This window comes from Miniopterus natalensis, chromosome 9 (assembly GCF_054644295.1).
Source record: "Miniopterus natalensis isolate mMinNat1 chromosome 9, mMinNat1.hap1, whole genome shotgun sequence".
Taxonomy (NCBI): domain Eukaryota; kingdom Metazoa; phylum Chordata; class Mammalia; order Chiroptera; family Miniopteridae; genus Miniopterus; species Miniopterus natalensis.
The window spans coordinates 64,382,955-64,396,900 of record NC_142089.1 but is presented as its reverse complement, the minus strand read 5'-3'; positions in this window follow the sequence as shown (position 1 = coordinate 64,396,900).

Below are 13,946 nucleotides of genomic sequence, written 5' to 3'. Positions count from 1 at the left end.
TTCTGCTTCTATGCAATTTGACTTGAGACTCCTCTGGGGATTTTTAACCAAAGCTTCAGACTTATTCAACCAGCACTAATACCCAGCTCCCCTTTAGTTCAACTTATCTTTGGTCCAGAACTATAAGTCATGTAAACCTTTAATATGTACCAGTATCTTAAATGGGGATCACAGGAGGTATCTGTCCGTTTTAGACATCATTTCTTTACTCAGTTTTATCAACTTTAAATTTCATTAAAAGAGATTCTGTTGGCATTATTGACACTGAAAAACACAAACCATTTAACATGAAATTTGAAAGACGTTGGGACAAAGATTAAAATGAGGTGACATGAGGGGCTCTATGCACTATCGTCTCTGCCCTATTGGGATGTATGCTTATTTAAGAACTTGCTCACCACCCAAACATGTGAATGAGCGTCAATGCGAAATATAGAATCTGCGGGAAAATTTTACATTTCCCATTAAAGAAATAAAAGAAAACGAAGGACTTTAGTGTGAGATGAGTCCGCTTTCAAAGAATGTTATTATCATTTATACTTATATATGGAGGAATGATGGGAATATCAAAAGAACTTTCTATTAAAAAAATACACCACACACAACACTAATATTTCCCAATAGTGTTAGTTAGGTTTCAACAAAGAAAACAAAACCTATGCCAGATGATGCAACAGTGGGAAAAGAACAGTGAGAAATATTTTCAGTGTTGTCAGAAGGAGCACCCGGGGAAGGAATATGAGTAGCAACTACAGAATGTTACTGCTGTTACCGTCATGACAAGACTAGTTATGAATATTAACAATAGAAAGAAAGCAAAGGTGCTACTGGAGAAACGTGCCTTGTCTTTCCCCTTTGCTAGTGGGAGTGGGGTTCTTAGGGTACAGCTGGAATAAGTATTTTTGGAGGCCCCCATGAGAGGATGAGATATGGTAGACAGCTTTATTTTTGTGGAATTACATCCTTGGGTTTCCAAAGTCCCATTTGCCGTAGTCCAGCCAGAGAAGAAGTGTAGCTGGGGATTCAGTAGAGCTGACATCAAAGCCAGTGTCCAGTGTGCTGATGGCAGCCGCCAACACGTGTGCATTGGTATGTTACAGCTGATATCCATCCATGAATGCTCTTATAAAACATGATTTCAAAAAACCAAACTAATTATTCAGTCTAGTATGTCAGATTTTGCATCTAAACAGTTCAGCTGGTAGAAGCTAGAATTGTAACATGTCTGCCTGGTGGGAACTGGGAACTTGAAAGGAGAAAATGACTAGTGGGAGCTGAAACCAATGATGAGACACAGAAGAGACCTTCTTAGAAAGTAAGGGTAAAGGGTAAAGGGGAAGGAAAGGTGGAATGAGCAAAGACAGGGATCTGTGCCCTCCACTCCTACCTGAATCATAGTACCATCACTAATCAGGCTGTGGACACAGTAGTTGACTTCCTAAACCATTCTCTCCATTTTCTACTAATCTCTTATTCTGCACTATGAGAAACTGATTCTGGGCCTTGCTTAGTCCTTAAGCCAATCACATAATCTCAAAGTCTCTTTTACTCAGTGGTGCAGGGCAGAAGTCAATCAGGGGATGCCACTCTCTTGTAGGCATGGAAAACTGATCTGCTCGTTGAGATTGAAGAGAAGAAAATCAATTCCATGTTAGGGGAGAAATTATTTCTCCCACCAAGTGTAAAGAGGAAGAATTGTTGTCTGGATACACTTGTAGCCATCATATGACTATTGGGGAAAATCATCCTTGGTATAGAGTAACACTGGCATGGTTAGAGTACCAAGAAAGAAAGAACTGGGTCCTTTATGACATTATTAAACAACGGACTAAACCTACCCTAAAACTCACTCTACATTTGGAAGGCTTTTTATATTACATAATTTTCCTATTGTTTAAGCTTGTTTGTTGAGTTGAATTTTCAGTTCCCTGCAGCAAGAACCATTATAACTGATAATGTGTCACCCTTTAAAAGATTGAAAAACACTGCCCTAGAGAAACTCCTAAAAAGCCTCACATTTCAGATTTCAGATAGACATTTTAGCCAAAATTTTTCACTTTTCTATTCTAACTTTAAAGTAGATTTTAATGCAGTGAAATTTTTCAGGTTTAGAAGTAATTTTGTTTCAAGGGCTTTCTTGCTTCATAAGTGCATTTCTATACAAATGGGCTCTAAAACATATCTGTGCAGCCAAAAAGGGTTTTGTTATTGTTTTCCATTTTCATATCCTCTATTTCCCTTTCCTTACTTGTGAGCCCCCCCACCCCTTCCTTTCAGCCCATCATTGTCCTAATTTTGTCCCCAGGCTGCCCAGGATCTTAGTCCAGGTCCTACCTGTGTCTGTCCTCTTTAGATATATATCTTGCTACCAGGTCTTTCCTGTTCTTCACTCTTCACGCAAAAGTTAGTTACCTGGATTGCAAGTCTCAAGCCAGCTGTCTGGAGTCGCTGATGAATTACTTTATGCTGACTTCTTCATGGCCAATAATGGCAAAGGAAACTTTAATTTGGGACCAATGTGCCTTGTGTACAACAGAAGATCTATAAATGTTTGCTGGCTCAATAAAAGGGCTTGGGAAATTAATATGTGATTCTATCTATAGAGTATTTATGGTTGATGAGAGAACTCTTAAAATATTACATCATAACCCTTACAAATGAGTCTATAATAGAATCTCAGACGTGGTGGCCAGCCCCTGGACATTTTCGAGAAGAGGCACCTCTCTCAGGGCTATTTGAATCACAGCATTTCTTTAACCATGTACTTCTCCGAGCACAAAACCAACCTAGGTGGCAGAGGTATTCATAATTAAAAAGAAAAAAAAGCCTGACTGTTAGAAACAGGTGTTGGGGGACCCACCCTTAATGTGTGTGTGAATACCATCCAACACTGAGAGAGCTGCTCACGCATCTCTGCTGGGGCCTGGCAGCCAGCCCTCCCAACCTCCTTCCCATTCTGTGCTGCCTCATGTTTACACAGTGAAAATGAAACTGTTGCCAGTGTTAATACAGCATAATTTATAAGCTGAGAAGAGAACTCAGCATGCATTCCCTTTTCAAGTGAAACAGACTGTTATTTTCAGAACCAACTGAAAGGTGGGGACATTTCTTGGAAACCAAGGCAACTGCTGATTTCCCCAGACCCTTTCTGCCTCATAGGACCCACCTCTCATGAGGCAGGCAGGCAGGGCCAACTCACAGAAAAGCTCAGTCTGACAAACTACCTCCCTGAATTAGAGAAGGCAGCTTCATTTGATAATGCCATTCCTTCTAGGCTCCAAAAAAGTTAGGTAGATCTCCAGTCCAGAAAGGGGGCCTAGGGACTTGAGATTACAGACCTTGCTCATTAGAGAAGACCCTTAGTACAAAATCTATTTCTCATCCTTTAGGTGGCTTTCCGGGATACCACAAAGCCAGACCCTTTCTCAGAAGCTGGACAGACAGAACAAAATCCTAATCCCAAAATCTGTGCTTTGGGTTCTGTAAAAGATGCCGCCTGTGTCCCTATCATGCCCCTTTTCCCTTAACTCTAACCTAGCAACTGAGATTATTTGACTGAAAACACACACACATCCAAATTCCAAGACCAGTCTTAAGGAGGGCAGGAGGTGAGATCTGCTGGGGCAGATGCTAACCAGTGTCCAATCTATCTTCCCGGTCCCATTCTAAATTTTGTAGTGAGGCCTCTCCAAGACTGGGCTCCATCTTTTCTCTAGGGGCCACAGCAATTCCATCCTTTCGCCCAGGTGTCCTGATTTCTGAGTTTATATACTTCTTTCAGGCAGCTGCCCTCCCAGGTCTTCCCTATGAGCCTTTTATGCCTCTTCTTTTGCCTAATTACTGGCTTCTCTAGGTCCTGGCCTTGAGTTGGACGTTGTGCAGTGATAGCTGCCTTCCCTCCAAACCTTGGAATTTTAGATTTACTTTTAAGCTCACGTCCCAATTTCCTGTCCTTGGCAAATTCTCACGAGCTGCCATGTTTAGACACTCGGCTTTTGCCTAGCCCCGTGTTATCTGAGTGACAGCTAAACACCAGTTATAATAGAGTATTGAGCCCTAGATTCTCCCGTGGGACAAGATGCCCAGGATCAGAATGGGTCAATTATGCTGATTATCCTGCTAATCCCCACCATTAGGATAAAGAGCCATGGTATTCAATGGAGTATAAGGAGAGGATGCTCAGGCATAAAGCTGGGAAACCCCGAATGCCTGGGAGGTATGTGATAATGGCCCACATCACATTCCACTTAGATGGGCTCAACCTTCGCAGCTGGACACTCACCACCCTGTATGATGAACTTGGCCTTGGATGCTGGGATCTGACCTGGTGCTAGAAAAGCATGACAACGGGACCCCCATGGCAACTGCTTAGTGCTATTTTGAGTTTCTCAGTGTCTGGGTGATTGCCTGACACAATATTTTTTTGCTACATTTTCATTGCTAAACAACACTTATGTCTTTAGAATAAAATAATTGTGGCCTGGCTGACATGGCTCAGTGGTTGAACATTGCCCTATGACCCAGGAGATCGTGGTTTGATTTCTGGTTGGATTCTCTCATCATTGATGTTTCTACATCTCTCCCTCTCCCTCTTTCTGAAATCAATAAAGACATATTTTTAAAAATTGTACCTCCTATGGCCTTATTAAAATTTAAGAATTCTGGAGATACAAGCTGCCAACCCATTGCCAGTCCAACGCTACCTTATTGGAAATTTTTCATTAAATAATTATTTGCTGCTATTATTTTTCAGTGTAGTTCAGTCATGCGCCACATAATGATATTTGGGTCAACTACTGACCACATGTGCAGTAGTAGTTCAATAAGATTACAGTGGAGCTGAAAAAGTCCTATTGTGTAGTGATGTCCTAGCCACTGTGGTGTCATAATGCAATGCATTGCTCCTGTGTCTGCGGTGATGCTGGTGTAAACAAACCTGCTGTGCCACCAGGCATATAAAAGTATAGCACAGTCAATTATGCACAGTACGTAACACTTGATAATGACAATAAACGGCTGTGTTACCGGTTTATGTGTTAATTCTACTACATTTGTTATCATTGTTTTAGACTATTCTTTCTACTTATTAAAAAAATTGCTGTAAAACAGTATGCTGTACACCACCAGCAGCCTCATGTACCTGGTGTTCACAAAGACTCTTGATGACACCATTTTCTCCTGTGCTTGATTTAATGTCATGTTGTTTTGTACATTAGCATGCTGCACAGGCGTGTAGCCTAGAAACAAGAGGCCATCGCATGTAACCTAGGTGTGTGGTAGGCCATGCCGTCTAGGTTTGTGTAAGTGCACTCTACGATGTTTGCGTAACGATATAATCACCCAATGACGCATGTCTCAGAACATATCCCCGTCTTCAAATGACACATGACCGTACCTAAATGAGAAAGAATAAAACCTGGGACAGATAAACTTTTATTATGGGAGAGAAGTAATAAAGAAATAAATTTCTCTTTGACTTTTTTGTTAGTAGAGAGGGTAAACAACCTTTTGTGGAATGAAAGGCTAAGAGTGTCTTTAGGACTCACTCATCATAACCAGCAGACAAAATAATCCTACTTAAAGGTAAAGATAGAAACTAAACTCCCAACACTTTAGGTTAATTGACCTTCCCCATGTTCCCTATACTTTCCAAATGCCCAGCTTTTTCCAACCTCCTTTCTACCAGGAAATCTGTTAACCAAACCAACATAAGGATGAAGACACTTGCTACATGACCTTGAAATTAACCCCAGAAGCCTATATTAGGTTGGCATCGAGACAGAAAGAACAAAGAGACAGGAAGATTAACAATGTAAGTTTTAAATGTCTACATAAGAAATGTCCAAACCGGTAAGAAATTTTGAGTTTATTTGAGCCAAACTGATGACAATTGCGGGGAAGCAAAATCTCAATGGATTGAGAAAATGCTTTGGGAAATGTCAGCTTTACCACTTGTTTTATACATTACAATCAGAAGAGGAGGCGTCAGGAGGGTTACATGAAATTCATGGGTGATAGGTTAGGGAGGTGAGAGAAAGCAAAGCAGAGGGGCTGGGGAGGGGGTGGATCTCTGAGACTGGATAAAAAGTAGAATGAATAGACACATACTTTTTTTACATTGCTGGGTACAGGATGGTTAACAATGAACGTTTACAGCCCGTAGAGATGGTGTGCAAGACAACAAGGTAACAATGGGGGTTCTCTGGACCAGTGCTCCGGTGGGAGGTTGTACCCCGAGAGATCTAGCGAAAGGACTACTCTGACATGCCAAAGGTATCTTATGTAGATACAAAAGGACAATAGACAGGCTCAGTTTTGAACTTTGGTCAGGATTGAACTTTGTCAAGAATGAGAGGCAACAGATCAATGTTTCTTTCTCTCCCTCTCCCTTCCTATCACTCTAAAATCAATTTATAAAAACACACTTTAAAAAAAAGAAAGAAAGATACTGACCCGGGACATGACTACCCACCACTACCCACCAATGGCTTTCAGTTAGGAAGTTTTCCTTTCAGACCATCCTATGTGCTTACTGTAGGTCTCTGAGTTTGTAAGGCCTTCACCATGCAGGCCTCCCCTGAACTTGTCAGGTTTAGTATGTGGTCCCTGTTTTGTCCACAAAAGCACATGTAAAATAAAACCACAGAGGTAATCAGGGGCCTCGTTAAGCACAACTTGTAAAAACAAATTTTAAAGACAACAACAGAAGGATACCCAGGTACGTGGTCTAAATAACTCAATTCATTCTCTCCCTTCTCCGGCCCGTTCCCCGAATGGCCCTTCTGTAAGCAAGGGCGTCCTGATAGCTCAGGGCAAGGTTTCTTTGTGCTTGTCTCCCAGCTACACGGGCGTCCCTGACAGCCCTGTTTTGATGTTACTTCATGACCTCAGCTTCCCACAGACTCACTGTTTCGTCTGTTTAAAAGCCATATGGTAGCAAGAGTCCACTGGCCCTTGTCTAAAATTCTGACTGCCATAGACAGGGGTCCCTTTAAGGCAATGCTTCAGGGACGTTGGGGGGGGGGAGCCTAGGAAATAATAACAAATAGGTTTTAGCTTTTAAAATTTTCCAGCTGAGAGGGCTCAGCAATACCTCTGTCATCAGCTAAGCAAAACAAATTTGAACAAAACATTTTTCTTTTTGGTTCCTGAAAAGTCAACCTACACAAACACGACAGATAGAACTTGAAAATGTTATACTTCATCGTAAAAAGTATTATAGACTCTTCTATTGTGAATTAAACTGTGGGGACATGGATCATAGTAATATTGCCTATTACCTTACAACAGGCAAATCGGTATGCTGGCTGATACGTATAATTTTCTTTCCAAAAGGTCAAACTTATCATTTTTTATCTTTTTTTCAGATAGTTTTCTAAAAATGTGTATTTGGCTGTAGAAAGACCTAAATGATCATTTTAATAGATTGATATTTCTTACTCTTAAAAATTATGAATAATGTTATGCACGAAAACAATGCATCCTTACACGGGAACAGCATCCTCCTGCCCCTAGACACCTTGGTAGCCGCAACAGTCCCAGATCAATAACTAGGAGCCATCCTGCCTTCCCATTGGTTTGAGTTTGGACAGATTAACAGAATGGCAACACTTGTTTAGTACCCCCAAGAAGGTTATGTGGTCCCGGCAAGTGTTGAGCACACCAGAGACAATCTTCCCCACCTGGGTGCCTTTTACCCTAGATGCCCCCTGTGTTCAGCTCCTTCACATAGAAAGGACAGATATCCTGACTCTTGGGGGTTTCACAATATTAAAGTGGATGCTCAAACAATATATTTAGATTCACAGTAAAATAAGCAACTCTATGCCCCTGCAGGGACAAGAGGCTATCCTGCCCTTCTTTCAGAAACAGTGAAAAAGGCAGAAATGATATTGCTTCTCTCATGTGTGACTAATTTATTGGAAATGGCTTGTGTCTTATCATTCTCGCTCTTTGCAAATATCTCAGGAGATATTTTGATGTCAAAATAGTTAGAAGGTTCCAGACATTACTGACTCTCCAATTCTCTATTTCTGCTAATAACAATGTAAACATTAATGTGTCCACGATGACACCAATAATAATCATAAACAATAATAATCTTCTTCCTCACCATCTCAGAGATTAAACTACATATTTGTAAGACCTTCTCCCCAACAGAGCCGGGTGGTATCAAAGACATAAAGTGCTGAGAGTCTAAGTAAGACTAGAGAGAAACAACGATGAAATGTCATGCTTAATCCCTTACTGGACCTTCTAATAGAAAAAAAAAAAAAAAGCTGTGACATATATTAAGATGATTGGGAAAAATTGAATATGGGTTGTTTATTAGATATGTTGTATAAATTTTAAATGTAGAGTGTAATACTTGTTCTTAGGAAGGTGCTTAAGTATTAACAGATAAAGTGTCATCGTGTGTGCAACTAATTGCAAATGGTTCAGGGAAAAAAAAGTAAGGTAAAGATAAAGAGATAGGTAGATAGATGATAGACAGACAGACAGGCAGTCAAACAGATAGGTAGGGAAAAAGCAAAGGTAAAAAATGTTAACAATTGTTGATTCTAAGTGAAGGTAATGATATATAATTGCTCTTCACATTTTTTAAAGAAATTCCTCTGTGGGTTTGAACTTTTTTAAAACAAAAATTAGGGAGAAAATGAAAACAGCAGAGAATGGAGATTAGGGCATAAAAATATTGGACGTATGTTGATTGGCTATGCTGGCGGGACAGTTCATGGGAAGGTTATCAAACTAGTCTTTCTATCTTTGTGTATTTTAGAAACTTCTATTATAAAAGGCTTTTGCTTTTTTTATTTAAATAGAGAAGGAATATTCCCACTTCACCCCAATTTTTTTATTTTTATTTTTTTTAGTTTTCCTCCATGGTCTGTTTGGATGAAAGCTCCTCTGCACTCCAAATACCCAGAAAACCAACCATGATTACAGCCTTATTTTTATGACAAGCCAGTGGGCTCTAGAGTGAGGTGAGATGTGTTGACAGCAACTAAATTATTGTCCTATTAAACCTCTTTTTGGTCCCCTTATTAATATCTACCCAAAAAACCCCAGAATTTACAGATCCTTTACCCAACTTGATGCTAGGCACTAGAAGGGACAACAGATACATGAGAACCACACAATTTTGAAGAAAATCTGTGGCAGCAACCCAAGTGTCCATGGACGGATGAGTGGATAAGCAAATGTGGTATATCCATACAACAAATAGAATTCAGCCTTAAAAAGGAGGAAATCCGGACGACACATGCTACAACCTTGGAAACGTCATACTGAGTGAAATAAGCCAGTCACAAAAGGGCACATGCTGTGTGTGAGGTGCTTAGAGCAGTGAAATCCATCAGGACAGAAAGTAGAATGGAGGTTGCCAGGGCCTGGAGGAAAGAAGGAGTGGGAACTTACTGTTTAATGGGTGTAGACTCTCAGCTGGGGAAGGTGGGGAGATCTGGAGATAGATGGTGGTGATGGTGCAGGGCAACGTAAATGTCTGTAATGCCACTGAACTGTACACTTAGAATGGTTAAAATGCTAATAAAAAAGTTATATATTTGAGAGAGAGAGAGGCAGGAGGAAAGGAGGGAAGGAAGGCAGAAAGGGAGAGAGGAAGAAAAGCTCTGAAGCACCCTTGCTGACTTGCTTGCAATGCCCAGGGGTAAAACGTTGTTTCCCATGCCCGTGAGCTGAAGCAACTGGCAGGCATTGTCACATGAACCCAGAGCCACCCAAACCCAGGTGTCAGGAGGGCGCGGAAGGCTTTCGGGGAGGCTTCCCTACGGGGAGACCCTGCTGTGTGGCCCCAGGAAATCCTAGTTCACCAGAGGGTGACTTGGGTGGGGGGAGAGGGGGAGATTTCCTGGCAGTGCTTCTTGTAATACCTTGTGAGTGCTTGTAATCCACGTGGCTAGGATGAAAGAATTCTGGTTTCAGAACAGAAACATCGGGCTTTAAATTAAATCAGCTACCTGCTGGGAACCACTTACTCCCTTTCTTCCCCGCAGCCGGGGAAACAATTCAGAGGCTTCTCTGCGTGGTTACCAGCGTGAGTGACCTTCAGCCTCGCCACTTAAAATTGATTCAGGATGATCACACTGGCTTAAATAAAAGTCTCCATCCCAGCCTCCCAGTCTCTCTTGTCTCCTCTTTGCATCTTTGCCTCTCCCCCCTCTCCCCCCTCCAGATATCTTCACATTTCTTTCTCTTACACGTATGTGCATAAAAGTTGCTAACCCTGCCTCCAAAAGCATCGCCTTTCCACCTGGCTCAGAAGTGACAGTGAGATTTTTCACCTCCTAACTCTCCTTTCTCCTCTGATGAACAGTGGACCAGATGGCCATTCCCCAGCCTCCCAGCAGGGGTTTGACTGACAGGAGCCTTTGATAAGCCTCAGAAGAATGAAGTCATCTCCAGGTCAGCGCCGCGGCTCGGCCTTTAACACCCCGCACCGACCACCATTATCTGCTGAATTGGAGACAAAGGAAATTAGCCCCGCTTCCCTACCATCCCCATTATTTCCAGGCTGATTTCAACAGGGAAGCAAGGAGATGCCCTTCACTTTCCTCCAAAAGGTACAAATGTCAGCTGTTAAAAAATGCAAACAGGAGGCTTTCCTATGTTAATGGCTGGGTTCCTTTGTTAAAACGGAGGAGTGGGAAGGGCATTGGATTCCCTGCCTTTGAGGGAAGACTTCACAAGCTTCCAAACAACTTCCTTAACTGCCCACACCTCAGACCAGACGATGGGTATTTTTAAGCCTTTGGGTTTCAGCTGGAAAGGAGACAGGAAGGGAGGTTTCCTTAACAGCTGAAAACCAGAGAACCTGGAGAGACAAGTGAAAAGAGCTTCTGGTCATTTAAAATCTAAAATTAAAAAGGAAGATAAAGAGTCGCCCCTTCTCCCAGAACAGGGCGCGCACACACACACACACACACACACACACACACACACACACACCCCTGAAAACTACATGTATAAGTGTCAGCAGCTAAAAATCAGGTGCAGGTGCCACATGCCACTCACTATCTGACATTTGTGGAGGCTGTTGCTGATTGTCTCCTGACGTGATGCAAGGGACAGACACGTGTGCATGTGTGTTCCCATGTTATTTGTTTTAGGGGAGAGTACCCCAGCTCCTGCTGGAAATGGAACGTTATGGCAGAAAGGCTCATTATTGGGAAGGAATTTGTTTCACAACAGTAGATTCTGAATATTAGGGATCAGAGTAAATTTTCTTGAGATGACCACATACCCTTCTAAGAAGGACATGCTTGCTGTTGCTATCACCCAGACTGTAATCGTCTAAAACTGTGGGTTTTACAGAACAGCCAGAGGATTGCAATAGAAGAGCAGGTATCAGAGAAATCTCAACAATCCAGATAAATTAATAGCTCAGTCAACACATACTTGTTAGTCATCAGGGCCAGACATTGCATTAGGTCCTTGAAGGGACACTAATCTGGAGGCATAGTCCCATGGGGAAGGAAGAAACTTTACCCTCAAGGTTCTCTTGGCTGATCTAATAATCAAACAGACATGAGACAGATTAGCAAGAGAAAAATGACAGAAGTTAATTACGTATACAGGGTGTCCACCCCAAAAAAATGTACACTTTAATAGCAGATAGCGCAACTTTGAAAGTGAAATGTATTTTAATAAGCACTGCTTTTGTAATTATTCTAAGTGTGTGTATACATTTTGGCGGGGCACCCTATATACGGGATGGGGCAAAAATAGGTTTACAGTTTTGAATACATGAAACACAGTTTATTCTTATATTATTATTTATTATTGTATTTTCCATATGAACAATGGGAAATGTAATTTTGCCCCACCCGGTATATATGGGAACCTCACATACATGAGAGATTCAAAGAAAGAAAGAGAAAATGAAATATATATGACATTCTGAACTAAAGATTACCTTGGGACTTCAGATGGGAGGAAAGCCATTGCAGGACCAGGAGGGTAAGAACAGCTGGTTAGTAATTAGAAGTTTGCCCTGCCCTATAGATAGGTTAAAAAAAGGTTATCTCTGATAATCTCTTATTATGGGCAAGACCTCTAATTCGACTTCTTCTAGGTAGTTAAGGGGGATGGGGGCAGAAGTTTTCTTGAACCTGCCTTTAGCTCAAAACAACCACATTGGCATATGTTGGAGTGACAGGAATTTCCAGTCTAGATAAGGAAACGGGAGTGAAACTAGACCTCATTCCTGAAGGAAATAGAGCACCCACATAAGTGAAAATATGAGACAAGTCCCTTCCAGAAAGCCTGGAGAAGAAAGACCTAAGTGTCGAGGGTTCGTTTGGAATGGGAAGTACTTCTAATAATAACACTGAAGGAAAGAATCAAATTGTTGATGTGTTAGATGGTTTGGATAAAGAATTTATACTTCCTTCTTGTATTAGTTGGCTAGGGCTGCCATATCAAGAGGTCACAGGCTAGATGGCTTAAACAATAGAAATTTATTTCTCACAGTTCTAAAGACTGGAAGTCCAAGATCAAGGTGTTGGCAGGTTTGGTTTCTACTGAGACCTCTCCCTTTGGCCTACAGATGACTGCCTTCTAAATGTTTTCTCACCTGGCCTTTCCTCTGTGTACGTGGGCACCTTTATTGTCTTTTTCTCTTCTTGTAAGTCATATACATTAGGACCCCGCCCTTATTACCCCCTTTAGCCTTGTTTATCTTCTCAAAGGGACTATCTCCAAATACAATCACATTGGGGGTTAATTCAACATGTGCATTTTGGGGGGACATAATTCAGTCCATAACACTTTCTTAGGCAATAGAAAGACAAGGGAGTAATAGGAGAGGGCAGCCACAGGATGAAAAGATGCTTTAGTGGCACAGCTGAGGGGCAAACTAAGGAGGCTATTACAATAGGCAACAGGCAAATGAAAAGGGTCTGGATTTGATGTTGGCAGTAAAAGGAACTGGCTACAAAATAAAAGCATTAAAGGAAAGCAATAAGATGTAACTTATTAGATATGACAAGCAAGAGAGAGGAAAGATGACTTCAGATTATTAATTTTAAAAGACTAAGGAAATAGTTGAAATATGAAATGGGCACGTAGAGGATACTGATACCACAAGACAGAGTGGAGAGGTTATAAGCTCTGCAGTCAGACATACTACATTAAAAATCTAAACTTTGCTACCATTTGGAGGTGTGATTTAGCAACTTACTTAACCTTCCTGTGTTTCAATTTCATCTTGTATAAGGTTGAGGTGAAAGAACCAACCTCACTAGGTGGTTTTTATTTTATGGTTGAAAGGATATCACTTAATTTGACTATGAGCTAGATTTCAAAATCACTCTGACAGATTGCAGAAGAAACTTAAGAATAATATATCATTCAAACTTCAGTGATATTGTTTTAGGTAAAAGAGTATAGAATAAATAGTACATAAAACAGCTGCATAGATGTAAGAGTCACTTCAAACCGTGATATAAACACGGAAGCTGAGATGAAGCTTTAACTGACAAGAGCACAGGCCTGAGCTTGGGCACACTCAGCAACAGTTCAGTGCTTTAGAACCCTGGAATCGCTCTAGGAGGGAGAACACATTAAAGAAAAGTGAAAGGAACAAAACAGTTGACTGAGGAGGAGATTGAATGATATCACACAGACCAATAAAAGGTTATCACTGGGGAAAAAATTATACCCTCCACCTCCACAGAGAAGAAAAGAGGGGGAAAATGGACTCAAGCAAAGTAGGGGACATTGGTCAAACTGAAGACTGATACTCAGAGTCTGATAGGAACTTTTTAAGGACCCCTCTCCTAAGCTAAAACGGAACTATGAACTCAGGAGAAAACATTCTGAAACCTATTGGAACAATTTATTAAAACATTACAAAGATACACAGCTGTAAATCTAGAACATAAGAATCTTGATTTCCATCTCAGTTGGAAACCTTCTCCCTGACATAA